At 44.1% G+C, this 20,133-nt stretch overlaps 1 protein-coding gene across 9 annotated transcripts in view; it reads left to right on the top strand.

Moving 5' to 3' along the window:
- The window catches only part of hoxc4ab (homeobox protein HoxC4ab), a 103,897-nt gene extending 84,208 nt beyond the window's left edge, over positions 1 to 19,689 (top strand). For 5 of the 9 annotated variants that reach the window (XR_006759072.2, XR_006759070.2, XM_045695192.2 and 2 more), the window contains one exon: positions 17,225 to 19,689. The gene's annotated coding sequence lies outside the window, so the exon portion shown is untranslated. The remainder of the gene's footprint in view (positions 1 to 17,224) is intronic. The other 4 variants (XM_045695193.2, XM_045695191.2, XM_045695195.2 and 1 more) reach the window with 4 other exon arrangements.
- Positions 19,690 to 20,133: the final 444 nt, after the last annotated feature.

Genomic DNA, 20,133 nt, shown 5'->3' with positions numbered 1-20,133 from the left:
CTTAATAGTTAATATTTGCGCGCTAGCTCTGCATATTCAGCTAGTGTGTGTGCGCGATTGACTGGATGAACCTCCCGTCAGTTACGTGCATTGAGTGCCTTTCAGACAATAGATACGACCTCTCTGTTACCTAGCAAGCTAAGGAACTGGCAGTGGATCAAACCATTGTGAGGCAAAGGGTGGGGGGGTTGCAATCTTTTGAAACTTAAAAACGCGCTATTAAGTGTCTATAATCAGCACAATTGCTTTCATTGCGTATTATTAATATTATTTAAATTACATAGTTATGTTTCAGTGATATATTGGGGGGGACAAATCATATTTTTCCCAGGATGGGGGGGTCGTGTCCCCCCCGTCCCCCCCCCGGGATTTCCGCCCCTGCCCACTGTATATAGTCTCGCTATTGTTATTTCACTGCTCCTCTTTAAATATATGTTACTTTTATCTCTTATTCTTATCAGCATTTTTTTTTAACTGCATTGTTGGTTAAGGGTTTGTAATTAAGCATTTCACTGTAAGGTTGTATTCGGCACGTGTGACTAATACAATTTTATTTGATTTTGATTTGATCTGATACATTTCCAAGGTGTTGTATCATTCTCAGCAGCCATCAGTTCTTGTCATCTCTCCAAGTCTATGCCCTAGGGCTCATCGAATCAGGTGGGAGGAGTGGTGGACTACCAGTTGCATTCACTGAGCGTTCTGTAGGCTATGCAGAACTCAATGGTTCCAATTGCATTGCATTGTAGCAGATACATGAATCATGAAAATACTCCATAAAAAATGTATTCAGTGTTGATGCCCAGTATATTGCCCCACCACCTGGAAATGTTAGGGAATAATGGGACTGGGATTATGCTCAAAGAGCTTGGGCCGGTGGCCGAAAGGTTGCTGGTTTGGGCTCCTGTTTTGACTTGTGTGGGAGATCTGTTGACGGGCGACAGTTAGATTACTCAGTATAATGTAAATGTTGAGCGGCTTCACTGCATGTAGTTTGTATGTTTTAATATTATATATATATATATATATATACATATCTCTATATATTTTTTTGAAAGAAGGCTGTCAGGATTTGACATAAGCAGCATGAGAACACTCCCATCCTGCCTGGGGTCAGCGGTACAGACTGGTTGCGGTGGATTAATGATGTGGGGAATGTTTTCCTGACCCATGCTAGGTCCCTTGATACCAACTGAGAAACGTTTCAATTCCCCGAAGAAAGGCTGTTTTGGAGGCGAAGGGGTCCTACCCGGTACTAGATGGGTGTACCTAATAAATTGGCCAGTGAGTGTAAATTAAACAGTATAACAGTACTACAAGAAACAGAGCCCTGCCTAACATAAGGGGTCCCTAATGTAAACTGGATCTCGTTCCTCCATTGGAAAAGCCTATAAGACTGTCCCACTTTACCAACTCCATGCTGCCCTTCTTTAGCTATCTATGGTTGGTAAAAAAAATCTTATCAAATCAAATATTGGTCACTACACAGATTTGCAGATGTTATCGCAGGTGCAGCGAAATGCTTGTGTTTCAAGCTCCAACAGTGCAGTAATCAGGCATGTCACAAGAAAGAGCCATCGTACCTAAACTTAACCCTTTGAGTTGTTTTTGTATTAACCCTGTAACCATGCAGAATTACTGGGTCGAAGATTCATGAGTTAAATCCCGAAGTGAAACTGAATAACAATACACACATAATCCAAAAAGTAAAAAACTATAAATTAAGAAATATCAGAATGAGCAATGTCAGAGTCCGGAATGTAAATATTTATATATACAGTATATACAGTATATATATATATATATATATATATATATATAGTGTGTTTAGACAGTATGGACAGTATAGGAATAGAAAAGGTTTGTACAGCAGCAGTTATATAGGATGAGCCATGACCACAGTGCATACATATAAAGTGGGTAAAACACTGTAAACATTGTTAAAGTGACCAGTGTTCAAGGTCTCTATATACATTCAGCAGCAGTCTCTAAGGTGCAGGGCAGAGTACCTGGCAGTGGTTAGCTAGTGATGGCTGTTCAGCAGTCTGATGACCTGGAAATGAAAGCTATTTTTCAGTCTCTCTGTCCCGGCTTTGATGCACGTGTACTATCGCCGTCTGCTAGATGGTAAAAGGGAGAACAGGCTGTGGCTGGAGTGGCTGAGGTCCTTGATGATCTTGTTGGCTTTCCTATGACACCAGGTGCTGTAGATGTCCTGGAGGGCAGGCAGTGTGCCCCCGGTGATGCATTGGGTTGACCACACCACACTCTGGAGAGCCATGCAGTTGCCGTACCAGGCGGTGACAGAATGTTCTCGATGGTGCATCTGTAGAAGCTTGTGAGGGTCTTAAAATGACTGAATTACAAATGTAAACATAATATTGGCAGCTTTTTTATTTATTTTGATGCACTAGTACATAGTATGCACATTTACATCACAATTTGGCACATTGCATTATTTATGACAGTTTTATAATCTTAACAACAAAACAGAAAAAAAAATCTGTCACTGATCTTACCGTGTCCTTTGCGGGTGAGATTCCCGTTTGACTCTTGCTCTGCCTCCCTCTATTATGTCACACCAATGAAGTGATGTGATGTTGATCAGGTGGTGTCTCTGCAAGGGCTTAGTAACAATAGTTTTGATTTTCACTTTTCAGACCAAGAAATAAACGTGTCAGGATTAAGCAGTTCCAGTTTATATATGTCCCACTTTTTGCATTTCCGTCTTCTGTAATCTCTTTTATCCCAACGCATGATACATTTCTGAAATCCTCAGGATAATAATATAACAACAAAGTGTGAATTGAATTGTAATTGTGGTACAATTGGGACTGTAATAATGGTGTCCCAGTTTATCTAACCTGCTGTCCCAGTTGACCAAATGCGGAAGAAAAATGTGGTTTTGGCTCAGTCTACACAAATGGGTGTGTCATGCCTCATGTGAATGTGATACCAACATTTGTCCATTTTGTGGGATTAGGAAACATCTTGAGGATTTCAGAAATAAATAATTTGTTGGGCTAATACTGTATGTTGGATAGATGTTGAAAGAGGTTACAGAAGCGTGAAATGCAGAAAGTGTCCCACTTTTTCAGAATTCACCCTGTAATTGTGTTTTTACCATGTGTTTGAGAATTTGGACATAACCATTTAGAAGTTATATACAATAGAAACCTGTTATAAGAGCAGAGAATCAATCCCAAAATAAGCGTGTGTAAAATAGATCTTCCGTCCGTGCTACATTTTGGGGCGAACATGTAGCACTCCCAGCACTCCTCTGAATGGACTGGATGTTCAATTTATGGTATAGGCTCAAGAGAGAGATATACAAATGAAAGGTAATGTCTATTGGACACAAATCAACATGCTAATTTCCCCAAATTTCACATTGACCAAGAAATGCAAAATAGCCAGTTTTAATCTGTTGCTTTAATGGGTTATTTAAGAGTTGCAGCCAATGTAGCTATGGTGCAGGGGTGGAATGGGACCAGAAATTGGCCCTGGCATTTGTAACACACCAGCCCATTTTGTTCCTGGAGGTACCCACACCGGCCCATTTTTTTCCTTGCGGCCCGATTCAGTCAGATAATGAGAAAAAACCCAAGCTTGACAAGCCCACTAAGCTAAAAATGGACCAGCCTAGGGTTGAATGGTGGGAACCCGGTTACAGAGATTTACCACCCAAAACCACTCCCATTTCCTGGGATAAATAACAGTGAGAAAGTGGTAAATGACGTGAAATGGAACTGTTAAATGATATGCAGTGTCTAAATCTGGATTCTCTATAGCCTCTGCTCACTGCATGGTGATTCATCAAAGCTCAGGGTGGTGACTGACAGCCCATCTCAGTATGTAGACCTATCATCTCATCATGGTAACCTTTTTTATTGTTGCTGCAGAAGCTTATACTACATAGCCTTACTCCACCTCAAAAATTGCATTTGGCGAAAGGCTCGGCACACGCATACTCAGGCTGACTGGCTATCGTTCAGGCAAATGAGAAATAATTGCACTCACGCTATCCGGAAGGCCAAAGTTAGTTACTCTAAGGAGCAGTTCTCTCTCTGTGGGTCTAACCCCAAGAAGTTCTGGAAAACGGTTAAAGACCTGGAGAATAAACCCTCCTCCTCACAGCTGCCGATGTCCATTAAAGTTGAGGATGTGGTTGTTACTGACAAGAAGCACATGGCTGAGCTCTTTAATCACCACTTCATTAGGTCAGGATTCCTATTTGACTCAGCCATGCCTCCTTGCCCGTCCAACATTTACTCATCTCCCACCCCTTCTAATGCGACTATCCCCAATGCTTCTCCCTCTTTTTCCCCTGCCCCGCTACAAAGTTTCTCCCTGCAGGCAGTCGCTGAGTCCGAGGTGCTAAAGGAGCTCCTTAAATAAACTTGACCCCAAAAAAACATCTGGGTCAGATGGTTTAGACCCTTTCTTCTTTGTTGCTGCCCCTATCATCTTATGAAGCCTATCTCCAACCTTTTTAACCTGTCTCTCCTTTCTGGGGAGGTTCCCATTGCTTGGAAGGCAGCCACAGTTCGTCCTATATTTAAAGGGGTAGATCAAGCTGATCCTAACTGTTATAGGCCTATTTCTATTTTGCCCTGTTTATCAAAAGTGTTGGAAAAACGTGTCAATAATCAACTGACTGGTTTTCTTGATGTCTATTGTATTCTCTCGGGTATGCAATCTGGTTTCCACTCAGGTTATTGATGTGTCACTGCAACCTTAAAGGTCCTCAATGATGTCACCATTGCCCTTGATTCTAAGCAATATTGTGCTGCTATTTTTATTGACTTGGCCAAAGATTTTGATACGGTAGACCAATCCATTCTTGTGGGCCGGCTAAAGAGTATTGGTGTCTCTGAGGGGTCTTTGGCCTGGTTTGCTAACTACCTCTCTCAAAGAGTGCAGTGTATAAAGTCCGAAAATCTGCTGTCTCAGCCACTGCCTGTCACCAAGGGAGTACCCCAAGGCTCAATCCTAGGCCCACACTCTTCTCAATTTACATCAACAACATAGCTCAGGCAGTAGGAAGCTCTCTCATCCATTTATATGCAGATGATACTCAGCTGGCCCCTCCCCGGATTTTGTGTTAAATGCTCTACAACAAAGCTTTCTTAGTGTCCAACAAGCTTTCTCTACCCTTAACCTTGTTCTGAACACCTCCAAAACAAAGGTCATGTGGTTTGGTAAGAAGAATGCCCCTCTTCCCACAGGTGTTATTACTACCTCTGAGGGTTTAGAGCTTGAGGTTGTGGCTAGACGGTGCACTGTCCTTCTCTCAGCACATATCAAAGCTGCAGGCTAAAGTTAAATCTAGATTTGGCTTCCTCTATCGTAATCGCTCCTCTTTCACCCCAGCTGCCAAACTAACCCTGAGGATACAGAAGGCAATAGACCTCACGGGTAGTTTGAAACCAGAGTGAACACGCGATGGCGGTAGGCTGTAACAGTTATTGAGTCAGACCCATAACCATTCAATCCTCATGAAGAGAAGTGAAAGCCTTCTGTATCTCAATCTAGTCCGATATTATTCAAGGATGTCATTAGAATTTTTATTTAATTTATTTTTATTTCACCATTATTAAACCAGGTAGGCTAGTTGAGAACAAGTTCTCATTTGCAACTGCAACCTGGCCAAGATAAAGCGTAGCAATTCGACACATACAACAACACAGAGTTACACATGGAATAAACAAAACATACAGTCAATACAGTAGAACAAAAGAAAACAAAAAGTCTATATACAGTGAGTGCAAATGAGGTAAGTTAAGGCAGTAAATAGGCCATGGTGGCGAAGTAATTACAATATAGTAATTAAACACTGGAATGGTAGATGTGCAGAAGAATGTGCAAGTAGAGATACTGGGGTGCAAAGGAGCAAGATAAATAAATAAATACAGTATGGGGATGAGGTAGGTAGATAGATGGGCTGTTTACAGATGGGCTATGTACAGGTGCAGTGATCTGTGAGGTGCTCTGACAGCTGGTGCTTAAAGCTAGTGAGTGAGATATGAGTCTCCAGCTTCAGAGATTTTTGCAGTTCGTTCCAATCATTGGCAGCAGAGAACTGGAAGGAAAGGCGGCCAAAGGAAGAATTGGCTTTGGGGGTGACCAGTGGGATATACCTGCTGGAGCGCATGCTATGCTATGAGTGGGTGCTGCTATGGTGACCAGTGAGCAGAGATAAGGCGGGGCTTTACCTAGCAGAGACTTGTAGATAACCTGTAGCCAGTGTGTTTGGCAACGAGTATGAAGCGAGGGCCAACCAACGAGAGCATACAGGTCGCAATGGTGGGAAGTGTATGGGGCTTTGGTGACTAAACGGATGGTACTGTGATAGACTGCATCCAGTTTGTTGAGTTGAGTGTTGGAGGCTATTTTATAGATGACATCACCGAAGTCGAGGATCGGTAGGATGGTCAGTTTTACGAGGGTGTGTTTGGCAGCATGAGTGAAGGATGCTTTGTTGCGATATAGGAAGCCAATTCTAGATTTAATTTTGGATTGGAGATGCTTAATGTGAGTCTGGAAGGAGAGTTTACAGTCTAACCAGACACCCAGGTATTTGTAGTTGTCCACGTATTCTAAGTCAGAGCCGTCCAGAGTAGTGATGCTGGACGGGCGAGCAGGTGCGGGCAGTGATCGATTGAATAGCATGCATTTAGTTTTACCTGCGTTTAAGAGCAGTTGGAGGCCATGGAAGGAGAGTTGTATGGCATTGAAGCTCGTCTGGAGGTTAGTTAACAGTGTCCAAAGAGGGGCCAGAAGTATACAGAATGGTGTCGTCTGCGTAGTGGTGGATCAGAGAATCACCAGCAGCAAGAGCGACATCATTGATGTATACAGAGAAGAGAGTCGGCCCGAGAATTGAACCCTGTGGCATACCCATAGAGCCTGCCAGAGGTCCGGACAACAGGCCCTCCGATTTGACACACTGAACTCTATCAGAGAGGTAGTTGGTAAACCAGGCGAGGCAATCATTTGAGAAACCAAGGCTGTCGAGTCTGCCAATAAGAATGTGGTGATTGACAGAGTTGAAAGCCTTGGCCAGGTCGATGAATATGGCTGCACAGTAATGTCTCTTATCGATGGCGGTTATGATGTCGTTTAGGACCTTGAGCGTGGCTGAGGTGCCCCCATGACCAGCTCTGAAACCAGATTACATAGCGGAGAAGGTACGGTGGGATTCGAAATGGTCGGTAATCTGTTTGTTAACTTGGCTTTCGAAGACCTTAGAAAGACAGGATAGGATAGATATAGCTCTGTAGCAGTTTGGGTCTAGAGTGTCACCCCCTTTGAAGAGGGGGATGACTGTGGCAGCTTTCCAATCTTTGGGAATCTCAGACGATATGAAAGAGAGGTTGAACAGGCTAGTAATTTCGGCAGATCATTTTAGAAAGAGAGGGTCCAGATTGTCTAGCCCAGCTGATTTGTAGGGGTCCAGATTTTGCAGCTCTTTCAGAACATCAGCTATCTGGATTTGGGTGAAGGAGAAATGGTGGGGGCTTTGGCGGGTTGCTGTGGAGGGTGCCGGGCAGTTGACCGGGGTAGGGGTAGCCAGGTGGAAAGCATGGCCAGCCGTAGAGAAATGCTTATTGAAATTCTCAATTATAATGGATTTATCGGTGGTAACAGTGTTTCCTAGCCTCAGAGCAGTGGGCAGCTGGGAGGAGGTGCTCTTATTCTCCATTGACTTTACAGTGTCCCAGAACTTTTTTGAGTTAGTACTACAGGATGCAAATTTCTGTTTGAAAAAGCTAGCCTTAGCTTTTCTAACTGCCTGTGTATATTTGTTCCTAACTTCCCTGAAAAGTTGCATATCACGGGGGCTATTCGATGCTAATGCAGAACGCCACAGGATGTTTTTGTGCTGGTCAAGGGCAGACAGGTCTAGAGTGAACCAAGGACTATATCTATTCCTAGTTCAACATTTTTTGAGTGGGGCATGCTTATTTAAGATGACGAGGAGGACACTTTTAAAGAATAGCCAGGCATCATCTACTGACGGGATGAGGTCAATGTCATTCCAGGATACCCCGGCCAGGTCGATTAGAAAGGCCTGCTCGCAGAAGTGTTTTAGGGAGCGTTTGACAGTGATGAGGGGTGGTCGTTTGGTCGAAGACCCATTACGGATGCATGCAATGAGGCAGTGATCACTGAGATCTTGATTGAAAACAGCAGAGGTGTATTTGGAGGGCGAGTTAGTTAGGATGACATCTATGAGGGTGCCCGTGTTTACGGATTTGGGGTTGTACCTGGTAGGTTCATTGATAATTTGTGTGAGATTGAGGGCATCAAGCTTAGATTGTAGGATGGTCGGGGTGTTAAGCATGTCCCCGTTTAGGTCATCTAGCAGCACGAGCTCAGAAGATAGATGGGGGGAAATCAATTCACATATGGTATCGAGGGCACAGCTGGGGGCAGAGGGAGGTCTATAGCAAGCGGCAACAGTGAGAGACTTGTTTCTGGAAAGGTGAATTTTTTTAAGTAGAAGCTCGAATTGTTTGGGTACAGACTTGGATAGTAATACAGAACTCTGCAGGCTATCTTTGCAGTAGATTGCAACACCGCCCCCTTTGGCAATTCTATCTTTGCGGAAAATGTTATAGTTAGCGATGGAGATTTCAGGGTTTTTGGTGGTTTTCCTAAGCCAGGATTCAGACACGGCTAAGACATCTGGATTGGCAGAGTGTGCTAAAGCAGTGAGTAAAACAAACTTAGGGAGTAGGCTTCTAATGTTAACATGCATGAAACCAAGGCTTTTACGGTTACAGAAGTCAACAAATGAGAGCACCTGGGGAGTGGGAGTGGAGCTAGGCACTTCAGGACCTGGATTAACCTCCACATCACCAGAGGAACAGAGGAGAAGTAGGATAAGGGTACGGCTAAAGGCTATACGAACTGGCTGTCTAGCACATTTGGAACAGAGAGTTAAAGGAGCAGGTTTCTGGGCACGATAGCATAGATTCAAGGCATAGTGTACAGACAAAGGTAAGGTAGGATGTGAGTACATTGGAGGGCGACCTAGGCATTGAGTAATGATGAGAGAGATACAGTCTCTAGAGACGTTTAAACCAGGTTATGTCATCGCATATGTAGGAGGTGGAACAACATGGTTGGTTAAGGCATATTGAGCAGGGCTAGAGGCTCTACAGTGAAATAAGACAGTAATCACTAACCAGGACAGTAATGGACGTGGCATATTGATATTAGAGAGAGGCATGCGTAGCCAAGTGAACATATGGGTCCAGTGATTGGTTGGGCTGACTGGGGACACGGCGATTTAGACAGGTAGCAGGCCGATGCTAACAAGCTAACAGTTAGTAGGCCGGGGCTAAACAAGCTAGCAATTAGCAGACCGGGGCTGACAAGCTAACTGTTAGCAGACCGGGTTAGCAAGCAAGTAGTTGGCAGACCGGGGCAGGCAAGCTAGCAGTTAGCAGACCGGGGCAGGCAAGCTAGCAGTTAGCAGACCGGGGCTAGCAAGTTAGCCTTTGGGGGACGTCGTGATGGGGGTAAGTCTTTTTTTGCCTCTTCGTGCGGTGACGTCGATAGACCAGTCGTGGAATTAGTAGTAGAATGATGAAGATGAGGACAACAAAACGTATTTCATTTAACTGTTGAAAGCGAGAAGGGAATGAAGAAACACTAGAGAGAGAAAGAGGAAGTAGGCTAATAACATTAAGGGAAATATTATGGAGAATTGTAGGCCTCATGTGATGCACTGGAATCACATGTTCTCTCCCTGCTTTATCATGGTTTGAACGATGTGACTAATTCCAGTCCATATAATACAGTATAATACAATACAGTACAGTAATACAGTTCACACTCAAAAAGATTAGCCTACTGAAGCTTGTTTCATTTATTTACCCAAGAGAGCATAGCTAGGCCTATATCTATGGGCTTTTATGTTTTTATGTCATGTGTAATGTGCAGTAGCCTATATACACTACATGACCAAAAGTATGTGGACACCTGCTCATTGAACATCTCATTCCAAAATCGTGGTCATTAATATGGAGTTTGTCCCCCCCTTTGCTGCTATAACAGCCTCCGCTCTTCTGGGAAGGCTTTCCACTAGATGTTGAAACATTGCCGCGGGGGGCTTGCTTCCATTCAGCCACAACTGTATTAGTGAGGTTGGGCACTGATGTTGGGCGATTAGTCCTGGCTCGCGGTCTGCGTTCCAATTCATCCCAAAGGTGTTCGATGGGGTTGAGGTCAGGGCTCTGTGCAGGCCAGTCAAGTTTTTCCACACTGATCTCGACAAACCATTTCTGTATGGACTTCGCTTTGTGCACAGGGGGCATTGTCATGCTGAAACAGGAAAGGGCCTTCCCAAAACGGTTGCCACAAAGTTGGAAGCACAGAATCGTCAGGAATGTCATTGTATGCTGTAGCGTTAAGATTTTCCTTCACTGGAACTAAGGGGCCTAGCCCGAACCATGAAAAACAGCCCCAAACCATTATTCATCCTCCACCAAACTTTACAGTTGGCACTATGCATTCATCAGTCCAGAGAACCAATGGCGGCGAGTTTTACACCTCTCCAGCCGACGCTTGCCATTGCGCATGGTGATCTTAGGCTTGTATGTGGCTGCTCAGCCATGGAAACCCATTTCATGAATCTCCCGACGAACAGTTATTGTGCTGACGTTGCTTCCAGAGGCATTTTGGAACTCGGTATTGAGTGTTGCAACCGAGGACAGACAATTTTTACATGCTAATTCTCTTCAGCACACTGCAGTCCCTTTCTGAGCCGTTGTTGCTCCTAGATAACAGCATTTACAGTTGACTGGGGCAGCTCTAGCAGGGCAGAATTTGACAAACTGACTTTTTGGAAAGGTAGCATCCTATGACAGTGCCATGTTGAAAGTCACTGATCTCTTCAATAAGGCCATTCTACTGCCAATGTTTGTCTATGAAGATTGCATGGTTTGTGCTCGATTGTATACGTCAGCAGCGGGTGTGGCTGAAGTAGCCGAATCCACTAATTTGAAGGGGTGTCCACATACTTTTGTATATTTTTTTATTTAACCTTTATTTAATAGGCAAGTCAGGTAAGAACAAATTCTTATTTACAATGACAGCCTACACCGTCAAAACCCGGACGACGCTGGGCCAATTGTACCGCCCTATGGGACTCCCAATCTCAGCCGGGTTGTGATACAGCCTAGATTCGAACCAGGGTGTCTGTAGTGACGCCTCTAGTACTGAGATGCAGTGCCCTAGACCGCTGTGCAATGATATATATGATTTTTTTTTCATTTGCCCGAAATGCCAGATGGCCAGTCTGCCTCTGCAATGGTGTATTGCAGAAGGAAGCCGCTTATGTGCATATAGTTCAAGACAAGAACGCATGTTAGGAGAAAGTAAATTGACAGTGTCTTTTCCTTTTCCTCTCTTATGAAGTGTTCTTATGAAGTGCTGAGTGCAGCAGCTAAGTCTCTGGTCCTTTCATTTCACTCTGCATTGTTTACAGCAATATGGGGCACCGGGCCATAAATCTCCCGCCTGAGCCGCCGAGACAGGGCCATTTGTATGCACCGTTTTAACCGACAACATCCTCTGCCCATTAACGTCCTTCCGCACACTCTCAGTCTCCTCTTATCTGCCCGAATCGAGCTCAATCCGCCGAAAACAAATTCGCAGATCCATGGCATGGTAGCTTTTTCTTGAAAAGAGCAGTGTAGAAAACAGTGCGTTTTGGAACAAAGGGGTTAGGAATATTATTTTTGCTGCAAGTCCAACATGGTATACATGGATAAACCAAAAATCTCTTTGAGTGGAAATGCTAGTGTTGTGCGTTTGGTATATATTTTCTGTAAATATCGCCCATGTTTATAAAAGTCTCCATATTCTGCCTGTTTTCATATAGGCTATGGGATAAATATTTTATAGAAGTATTTTTTATCGATGTTTTCCTGTTTTTGTCAGCCACCAAACCAAGTGACTGCAGAAGGCAATATGTTATAAACCAACCCAAGAGCAGTCTAAGAGAGTGCAGAAGGTAAGGGGGGTTGTAAAAGGGGTTGACACCCAGAAAGACTGGCGCCCGCTTTTGTGCAGAGGGGAAAAAATGATTTATTGCCACGCGAGCGGTTCAACCAGAGTTCACTGAGAATTGTGATGTAGACGCGCGGAGGAGATAAATTATTGTCTTGCTGAGCTAGTATATCACAGATTCTATATCCAATAGGCTACAGGCGAGTGAGTGTGCTCAACGATTTGAGGAAAAGAAAACAAACGGAATGTAATTACTTTAGGCCTGATTTCTCCTCTCCAGATAAAAGGACTGCCTGATGCTACAGGTATACAAGATGATCATGATGATAATGATTTAATAATAATAGCGTTACGCTCATAATTATCATACCAATCATAATACCAATAGTGTACATCTAAATTGATCATTTGTGAAGGAAATTAAAAAGTGCATTAAATGCACATGAACCTTAAATAAACCTATCGAGTTCGGTTATTAGCATAATTGACCCATGTTTTAATGTATCCCAGGTTATGGAATGAATCTTCTCTCATTCAATGCACAGTCCAACCAAGTCATATGTCATGTAAACTGCACCAATGTCCGACCTGTTGTGCATAATGACAGGCTCGATCTGACAAGTACTGACAGCAATTCACGGAACTCTAAATAACAACAGCTCTTAAAACAAGATTGATTTTGGAAGAACAGTTTGAAAGGGTACGAAAACAACGGGCGTCTTCTTGATAACCCTCTAATAAACGCGGTGTAACTTCCCTGTTTCATTGTGCACAGTATGGCATACCAATTCTAAATCAAATGTTATAAGGGTATTTTAATGTAATATGTTAAAGAAATGCATATATATATGACTTTGTATGTTTACACCGACTTATTATAGACGTTAGTGAGATGGACTTATTTGTCCCAATCTCATACGATCTGAAAGAAATGTAGGCACAATTCTCTCTCGTCGAGCATGCATTCTTAGGCTCTGAACATGACGTGAACACTCTTCTACGACCCATAAATCAATTTTGCCCGAAATTCAAGTGGAGTAATTTGTTTATCCTGCTTATCACTTCATGCTCTCAATGAACAATTGGTGTTGCCAGTGTTAACAAGTGTTGTGCGGAAAATCTCCCCCCTGACAGAATTCCCCCCCCCCCCCCTTAGTGTTCTTCATTGCTGCGACTTGCTTGCTAGTTGAGATTTCTGTTCTTCACTCCGTTGTCAGTTTAGCCTACATTTCACTGATCTTAGTAGCAGAAGGCATTTTTGTCTACAGTTTTCGGTTTGGCTATTTGTTTCAAGTGTATGTGGCGGTTATAGCTTGTATAGCGCCTGCGCCCGCCCGCATCCGCGCCCGTGCGCCCGTACCTAAATCCGCTACTGATTTGTATTAGTCTATGAATAAATGTCTTTGCCAATATTCGTCATCTCTCCCATGTCTTATTCGACTAGTAGTTGTTCTGAAATGTTTATTGCTTGCCTACATTTTACTCCCTCCTCTATGTTTAATATAACACACATATATTAATTATTATTTTCGGTTGCCTATCCTGACGTAAAGTTTCTTCTATAGAAAGTATTTGACTTTGATGTGTGCCACAGAAAGTATTTGACTCTAGCCACAAAATTAAGGACATTAGAGGATTCTGGCAGGGGGGAGATTTTCGGCACAACACCGGAAATTCCATCTCTGCCCCTCATGCTATTCGTGTTGTTCTATTGCATTCTAAATTATGTCATGTATTTCCTCTGATCATTTGTGCTTACAATAATGATAAACATGAGATGATCATGTTTATGTTAAAATAAGTTATTGGAGTGAGTGTGTGAAGTGTGAATGCAGGTTCAGGGTGTGAGGCTGCCCTTGTGGCGGGGCTAGGAGGAGGGTGAACGGAAGAGGGATTATATCAGAGTGGTGCTGGAAAGGCTGAGTCGTCCCTGTGCTGCTAAGACATCTACTGGAGGGTTCTCCTCAACAGCGTATTATATTAGATAAATAGGGGTACTGTAGGCTATACTTCTAGGAAAAGGCCTATAGAATTGAATCAGCTTTTCGAAATAAATGCAGTAGCCTAATGACGTCATTGGCCCACTGTATACGAGAGTCTATGGCACTGCCATGTTCATTTGAGTTTGATATGTACACATATATTTGGTGTAAATTAAGCTAATAAGATTGTACATGATTATAATATATTTTGTAATAGCCTACAAGTTCAAAAAAATTACCCTAACAAATTTCGTTAGTAGCCTACACTGTATTGCTTTAGTGTTAGCTTTGGGTTGATAGGGTGACAGTATGGCGTTATTCTGCCTCTCTGTTCGGATATATATTCTGCCTCTCGTCCATATATTCTGCCTCTCTGTTCGGCCATATACCACACGGGTTTTATCAACGAAAACTACTCTGTAATATGAACGTTGTTTGACAGAGCGAACACATCCATGTTGCAATTGATTAGTGAAAGCAGATAAGCAGACATTTGAGGTAAAACGACTATTATTTACCATATTCTTTTCATTATCTTTGTGTGGCAATGCTTTTCAAAACCCTTTGTTTCACCACTCCCATTGAATCTATTATAGGTAAGTCATTACGCTAATAACTCGGACAGTTCACTCATTTAGTGTATTTTCATACAACCAGCATACATTGTATGCATAATCACGTGCAAATAGAATAAATAAATATACAAAAAGTGAGTGGAAGATGTAAAAACACAATTCACAATGGTTTATCATCATTTTTAATATAGTAATGCTATATTTCAACAAACAGCACACTCATATTATAATTACACATTCAGTCAAAAATAATTGTTGAAATATTTTGTGATAGTATTGATATGATTCCTTCAAATCGGCTACTCAATCAATAGTTTCCAATAAGGAGCATTGCTATAACGTACCAGGAAAGTTCAAGAAACGAAGTAACTTTAATTAATTGCACTGGGTTTTCATTTGAATATCTTCCCACTTGTGGTAGGCCTACTCTGTAAATAACAAATAAATATATATTTAGGTCCAAATGATCCGTTCAGTGTGTGCCTCTCTGTCTCTGTCCTGTCTCTGTCCTGTCTCTGCCCTGTCTCTGTCCTGTCTCTGTCCTGTCTCTGTCCTGTCTCTGTCTCTGTCCTGTCTCTGTCCTGTCTCTGTCTCTGTCCTGTCTCTGTCCTGTCTCTGTCCCTGTCTCTGTCCCTGTCCCTGTCTCTGTCCTGTCTCTGTCCCTGTCTCTGTCCTGTCCCTGTCTCTGTCTCTGTCCTGTCTCTGTCCCTGTCTCTGTCCTGTCTCCGTCCTGTCACTGTCTCTGTCCTGTCTCTGTCCCTGTCTCTGTCTCTGTCCTGTCTCCGTCCTGTCTCTGTCCCTGTCTGTGTCTCTGTCCCTGTCCTGTCTCTGTCCCTGTCTCTGTCTCTGTCCTGTCTCTGTCCCTGTCTCTGTCTCTGTCCTGTCTCTGTCCTGTCCCTGTCTCTGTCTCTGTCCTGTCTCTGTCCTGTCTCTGTCCTGTCTCTGTCCCTGTCTCTGTCCTGTCTCTGTCCTGTCTCTGTCTCTGTCCTGTCTATGTCTCTGTCCTGTCTCTGTCTCTGTCCTGTCTCTGTCTCTGTCCTGTCTCTGTTCTGTCCCTGTCTCTGTCTCTGTCCTGTCTCTGTCCTGTCTCTGTCCTGTCTCTGTCTCTGTCCTGTCTCTGTCCCTGTCTCTGTCCTGTCTCTGTCCTGTCTCTGTCTCTGTCTCTGTCCTGTCTATGTCTCTGTCCTGTCTCTGTCTCTGTCCTGTCTCTGTCCTGTCTCTGTCCTGTCCCTGTCTCTGTCCTGTCTCTGTCCTGTCTCTGTCTCTGTCTCTGTCCTGTCTATGTCTCTGTCCTGTCTCTGTCCTGTCTCTGTCCTGTCCCTGTCTGTGTCCTGTCTCTGTCCTGTCTCTGTCCTGTCTCTGTCCTGTCTCTGTCTCTGTCTCTGTCCTGTCTATGTCTCTGTCCTGTCTCTGTCCCTGTCTGTGTCCTGTCCTGTCTCTGTCTCTGTCCTGTCTCTGTCCTGTCTCTGTGTCTGTCCTGTCTCTGTGTCTGTCCTGTCTCTGTCCTGTCCTGTCTCTGTCTCTGTCCTGTCTCTGTCCTGTCTCTGTCTCAGTTTCTGTTCTGTCTCTGTCTCTGTTCTGTCTCTGTCCTGTCTCTGTCCTGTCTCTGTCTCTGTCCTGTCTCTGTCCTGTCTCTGTTTCTGTCTCTGTCCTGTCTCTGTCTCTGTCCTGTCTCTGTCTCTGTCCTGTCTCTGTCTCTGTTTCTGTCTCTGTCCTGTCTCTGTCCTGTCTCTGTCTCCGTCCTGTCTCTGCCCTGTCTCTGTCTCTGTCCTGTCTCTGTCCTGTCTCTGTCTCTGTCCTGTCTCTGTCTCTGTCCTGTCTCTGTCCTGTCTCTGTCCTGTCTCTGTCTCTGCCCTGTCTCTGTCCTGTCTCTGTCCTGTCTCTGTCCTGTCTCTGTCCTGTCTCTGTCTCTGCCCTGTCTCTGTCCTGTCTCTGCCCTGTCTCTGTCTCTGTCCTGTCTCTGTCTCTGTCCTGTCTCTGTCCTGTCTCTGTCGCTGTCCTGTCTCTGTCCTGTCTCTGTCCTGTCTCTGTCCTGTCTCTGTCCTGTCTCTGTCCTGTCTCTGTCTCTGTCCTGTCTCTGTCCTGTCTCTGTCCTGTCTCCGTCCTGTCTCTGTCTCTGACCTGTCTCTGTCCTGTCTCCGTCCTGTCTCTGTCTCTGTCTCTGTCCTGTCTCTGTCCTGTCTCTGTCCTGTCTCTGTCCTGTCTCTGTCTCTGCCCTGTCTCTGTCCTGTCTCTGTCCTGTCTCTGTCTCTGTCCTGTCTCTGTCCTGTCTCTGTCCTGTCTCCGTCCTGTCTCTGTCTCTGACCTGTCTCTGTCCTGTCTCCGTCCTGTCTCTGTCTCTGTCCTGTCTCTGTCCTGTCTCTGTCTCTGTCTCTGTCCTGTCTCTGTCCTGTCTCTGTCTCTGCCCTGTCTCTGTCTCTGTCTTGTCTCTGTCCTGTCTCTGTCTCTGTCCTGTCTCTGTCCTGTCTCTGTCCTGTCTCTGTCCTGTCTCTGTCTCTGTCTCTGTCCTGTCCTGTCTCTGTCTCTGTCCTGTCTCTGTCTCTGTCCTGTCTCTGTCCTGTCTCTCTAAAACGGCATACTGATCATGCACTGCTATTGTTCTCTTATTATTCATATATTTTAATTGGTTGTTTTCATCCGTAGGTTAAGAAGAAATAAACGCGTATTGCTATGCTGCCTGAAGAATCGGAGCGGGTTCCTCGGGCGCCATTAAGTTCCTTTCAGACTATTGGAGGCGACTACTGGAGGATAGCTGCACGTGACTTCACGGTTTATCCATCTGGTTATATTCAATACAGTCTTACATCTTATTCAAAGTCATTTCAGTTTGGTGTAAAGCTATATATTTATCATGCGAAAGTGCATTCCCTCCCAACTTTCAGGTCATATCCATAGTTTTATTTATCAGAGTAAATTTGAAGTGCATCCTGCTATATCTGTGGACCACCACCAATCCCCCATATGTCATCTACAGAGCTACTACAACACTGCAGCCGAACCGGATGGATATGGCACTGGACACAGCAGAGGCCACGCACCACAATTCAGAGAGAACCCACTCCCTCGTCCTACTGTCACCTCTTCTGCTTGTGTCAGCTGCACTCTGTACCCGTCTGACCCGTTCTGAGGCACCCATGACCCGGTGGATACCCGCCATGGTAAGGCAAAGCTCTCTTCAGAGGAAAGAGGTGCATTCCATCGACCCCTTTGCCTCTCACCAAGACATCTCTTCCCCTGGATGACAGAAACTCTGCAAAAATGCATTTTCAGAATGTGGAGGGGAGTTAGGCCCCTGGTTTGATCAACTCTTTATCATTTATGTTAGTTCACAACTGTATTACATACAATACTTTCCTCCTAGGTAGGTCGGATATCCAGGGGTAAACTGGGACTAAAACCCTGCACACAATACTAACAGGACTGTTGTAGCACGTGACACCGAAGGTGGGTGTTTCCAGCGGTGGTCTCAGTCTTTAAGTGATGAGTTGAGTTGGCACGGCCATGTGTAGATTCTATTCATGCACGTGTCAGATATTTCCCCTCCTAGACTTTGTCTTTAGAAGGGGGGAAGATGTAACACAACATGTAACTATCCCTTGTTATGTCTCAGACACTTGCAGTACAGCATTACTATGAAATGTTCATTTTGTCATTTCCCCACGGGATTCAGTGTGCTGTCATAACGAGGCTGGTGGTCTCCTAAGTAGAGGAAGAGATGGAAAAAGATACAGAGATGGAGGGAGAGAGGGAGGGAGGCGAGAGCAAGAGCAAGAGCGTTCACCAGCACCCAGCTAGTGTTGCTAGAGAAGTAGTTCCACTTCAGGCCTTACCTGTGTCCACCCTGCAGGCTGGAGATGGCTGCAGGCCTGAGGCTCACCGATCGGCAGGATCTGGTTCCAGAACCGACGCATGAAACACAAGAAGGACCATAAGGAGGACAGTGTCATAGAGACTGAGACGCCAAACCATCCTTCTCTACCACCACACACGTCGTCCTCCCTCAGCCCAAGGCTCTCTATTGGTGTTGGGTACTCAGTTCTTGTCTGGTGAGAGCGCCTAGATCTCCAACCCTCCTCTTCATAGATTATGATCGGACCCCTGCTCTGGTTGGTTTTAACAGTAGAAATGACAGTGAATGTCTTTGTGTTTCCTCCACGGACCTTCCCCATCTCACCACCATACCTGCACCTGTCTCTTACTGTTGTAGACAGCAGTTGTTTGTCCACAGGTCTCTCAGAACCTTCCTCAGGGCACAATGATGCACACCTATCCTCTTATGACATCAGTGCACACTTCCAACGTCACGGCTGCCCCCTAGAAGCTCCTACTCACCTGTGAGACTAGACCGCAACCCTAACACTTAGATTGTGAGTCGAAGGGCTCAAGTCAATCAAACCAGCATTGTAGACGTTACCTTTCATTCAACGTTTTGATAGCGGCTTCCTGAACAAGGCATAATTATTACCTGTAGGGTATCCTGAGTATCCCTGGGACTAGGTTTCTATTCCAAAGGAACAACTACTGCCCCCTCTGTTGCTATTCCATTATACCTTGTGGCAGATGTAACGCATGATGTACTGTACATAGCATACCAGTCATCTTTTGGTTCTGCTGGTATTACTGTACTGTTTTGCATGATGAATGCATGTTTTGAACACATTATTCATTTAGTATTTTCATGTGTCAGATAATTGACTTGTGGTTGTCATCTCTGTAAATCGTAGAGAAAATCATATGACTTTGCTATAGTTGTAAGACGTTATGTTCTGATCGTGTAAGTAACATCATTTACTAGTCATCAGTTTAGTATTTTCCAGACCTCCTGTGTGAAATACGTGTGGTTGTTGTATCTGTAGATCAGAGGGACAGGAATTTGACTTTGGCTGTAGGTGTCATGTGTTAGGTCTTGTTTCATGTGTTCTTATCATGTTCATAGCTGTTCATATGTGTAAGTTGTTTAGGCTAAGTGTGAAAACAGAAGCAAACATATGTTCATACTGAATGAAGTTCTATTTTTGTTATGTATGTATTTGCGTAAACTAAAATATGTTTTTGATACTGTTCTTGATTATTTGAGATGTTTAATAAATGCATTTGTGTAAAATCAATATCAGTGGAATCCTTATCTTCATTAATTTCTTATCAGAATGACTTCATTCTCCAACAGCATTTTATTGAGATTAAAGAGCGTATGCTACTTCTGGAAAACAGGGTTTGTAATGAAATTAAGCCATTCTGTAGAATAGATTCAATAACAACTCTGTGATATTATGTTTTCATGTTACACAATCTCTGGAAACAGCTTCTCCCTGGCGCCTGCTTCCTAGCTACCGTACATTAATCATGGAGACAAGGTAGTGTTACCAGCCATCCAATCACAGGCTCTCAACTCAACCCTCTCCTTTTCAATTGGCTATTCGAAGCAGTGCAAGCTGGGACTAACAGGCTTAGAGTATTGGTTGCTTGGCCCAGCACACTATGGGCTACAGCACCCTATAGGCTACAGCACAGTATAGGCTACAGCACACTATAGGCTACAGCACCCTATGGGC

The sequence above is a fragment of the Salmo salar genome, chromosome 15, assembly GCF_965601325.2.
Source record: "Salmo salar chromosome 15, fSalSal1, whole genome shotgun sequence".
Lineage (NCBI taxonomy): Eukaryota > Metazoa > Chordata > Actinopteri > Salmoniformes > Salmonidae > Salmo > Salmo salar.
Note: the sequence above shows the minus strand (reverse complement) of the source record. Positions and strands in the feature narration are given on the sequence as shown.